Below are 2848 nucleotides of genomic sequence, written 5' to 3' on the forward strand. Positions count from 1 at the left end.
CTTTAAACAAAGAGGAAAGAGAGGATTATTAGTTGTTTAATGCATTTAATGCACTATTTTTATTTCAATTCTTAAAGCAGCTGAATTCTCCCTTATTCTCCCAAACTCCCTTATTCTTAATTTTTATTTTTTGCTTTTAGAAATTTTGGTATGTATTATTTGTTATCATAATATAAAAATAGCATATGTGACCTGGACCACAAAACCAGTCTTAAGTCGCTGGGGTATATTTGTAGCAATAGCCAAAAATACAGTGTATGGGTCAAAATGATAAATTTTTCTTTTATGCCAAAAATCATTAGCATATTAAGTAAAGATCATGTTCCATGAAGATATTTTGTAAATTTTCTACCATAAATATAGCCTAGAATCTAGACGCGCCCCTAGCGGCAGCAAATTACATTTGCTTCTAAGGTCAGTCTAGTTACTCTCAATTCACTTAAATTTCCGAAAAATCCAAGATGTACCGGGCCAATCACGAGTCGGTGGGCGGGCTTAACATGATGACGACTGAACTGCGACCATAAGTTCAGTCAGACATGAATTCCTGGTTCCGTGAATTACGCGTGGAAAACTGAACAGTATTTATATATTTTTTTTACTTTTGATACACAGCCACGTCCATGTGTCCTGAGCAGGAGCTCGTTACATCTGAACGCGCTGTGGTGTAGAATACGCAAACACCGGAAGCGATCTGTGGCGTGTATACGACACTCATTGTTTACACAGCACAAGAGATTGTGGATATAGCGGCTATTCAAAATGGTAATTACTTGCGCTTGCCCTGGTTGTTCAAACCCATTTAAAGCTGAAAAAGATTACGTTTGCTTGCGCAAACTCATCCTGGACTTTTTTTTACATATTTCCCCTTTCGGTGTTTGCGTATACTACATCAAAGCGCGTTCACATGTGACGAGTCGAATCATAGATATGCTAAACTCGTGCTCATGACAGATGGACGTGGGTTTGTATCAAAGGTAAAAAGAAAATTATATAAATACTGTTCATTTTCTTGCAAAAACCGATCGTTTCGTGTCTTAGGACATCAATGTATCGTCACGAGCCGCAGGGTGTAATTTGGATTTGTCTGTGCATGTTTTTGTTTACTTTTAAAGGTTTAGTGCCCATCTATGTCTATTATTTGGCTGACAGACTGCACAGTGCACTGATTTTTGTTAAAAATCTTCGTCGCTCTGACTACGTCACCTGACCGACTAAGTCTCTGATTGGTTGTAGCGCTATCCTATTGCGTGGAGAGGAGTTTGAAAGACAACCGTTTATCCCACCCCTCCGGTTGAGCCCTGTCTATGGAGAGTGCCCAGACCCTACATTTATGTGGGTCTGGCTTGCCAGGCTACCATAAATATATAAAAACTTGATTTTTGATTAGTAATATGCATTGCTAAGAACTTCATCTGGACAACTTTTAAGCCGATTTTCTCAATAGTTAGATTTTTATTTCACCCTCAGATTCCAGGTTTTCAAATAGTTGTATCTCAGACAAACATTGTCCCATTTTAACAAACAATATATCAATGGAAAGCTTATTTACTCAGCTTTCAGATGACGTAAGAATCTCAATTTCGACAAATTTATACTTATGACTGGTTTTGTGGTCCAGGGTCACATATATCAGAATAACATTCCATATTAATATTATACATATACATATATATATATATATACACACACATTATATATTAATATTATAATTAATTAAATATAAAATTAAATATAAAAAATATTTGAAAATGGAGCCAAACTTGAATACATAATTAATATATTTAAATTTAGGTTTCATTATTTATTTTTGGATATAATAATAATATTATAATAATATTATCTGTATACAGTCACATTTTGTGAATTGTTTTGTGCAAATGATTTGCAATTTATATTGATTATGTTTAACTTTCGTAATATGTATTCATTTGTAATATAATAAAGATTTATTTTATAATAAATACGGTGGAAGTACATTTCCCAGATTGCACTAATTTACCTCAAAATCTTAGAAAATGGAGCCACACTTCAATAGATAGTTAACATATTTAAAATTAGGTTTCATTATTTGTTTTTGTGATATAGAAATTATCTTTATATAGTGACATTTTGTGATTTTCTTTGGTGTAAATTGAGTGATCATATTGCTTAACCCCCTTTATGTTTATTTTTTACCATTTGCTTTTATTTGTTATAATAATATTATTACACTATATATATTTTTTTTCTTCCCATTAGTTATTAAATGACCTTTCATCATATGGGCCGTGGTGGAAGAATATTTACCAGAATGCGCTAATACTAAAAATAATAAAATTATGTTTTATTATATATTTTTTGATATAGAAATGATCTTATAAAGTGACATGTTTGTGTAAATTACTGGCAATTTATATTGATTAACCCCCCTTATGGTTAATTTTATAATTTGCTTTTATTTGTTACAATAATTTTATTATACAATAATAATTATATAATAACAATTATACAATTTGTTATGATAATACCTCAAAATATTTGAAAATGGAGCTGAACTTCAATATACAATTAATATATTTAAAATTAGGTTTCATTATTTATTCTTTGATATAGAAATTATCTGTATATAGTCACATATTGTGAATTTTTTTGTGTAAATTTACCTCAAAATCTTCGAAATTGAGCTGAACGTCAATACATATTTAATATTTTCAAATTCATAGTGACATTTTGTGAAAATGTTTGTGTAAATTACTGGTAATTTATATTGATTAACCCCCTTATGTTTAATGTGCATTATACTATACTATACTAATATATATATATATATATATATATATATATATATATATATTAATATATATAT

The 2848-nt window shown here is 30.3% G+C and overlaps 1 protein-coding gene across 1 annotated transcript in view; it reads right to left on the reverse strand.

The window, feature by feature from the left end:
* LOC141342462 (catenin delta-2) overlaps window positions 1-2848 on the reverse strand; it is a 72023-nt gene that overhangs the window by 15 nt on the left and 69160 nt on the right. The window lies entirely within an intron of this gene.

This window comes from Garra rufa, chromosome 9 (assembly GCF_049309525.1).
Source record: "Garra rufa chromosome 9, GarRuf1.0, whole genome shotgun sequence".
NCBI classification, from domain to species: Eukaryota; Metazoa; Chordata; class Actinopteri; order Cypriniformes; family Cyprinidae; genus Garra; species Garra rufa.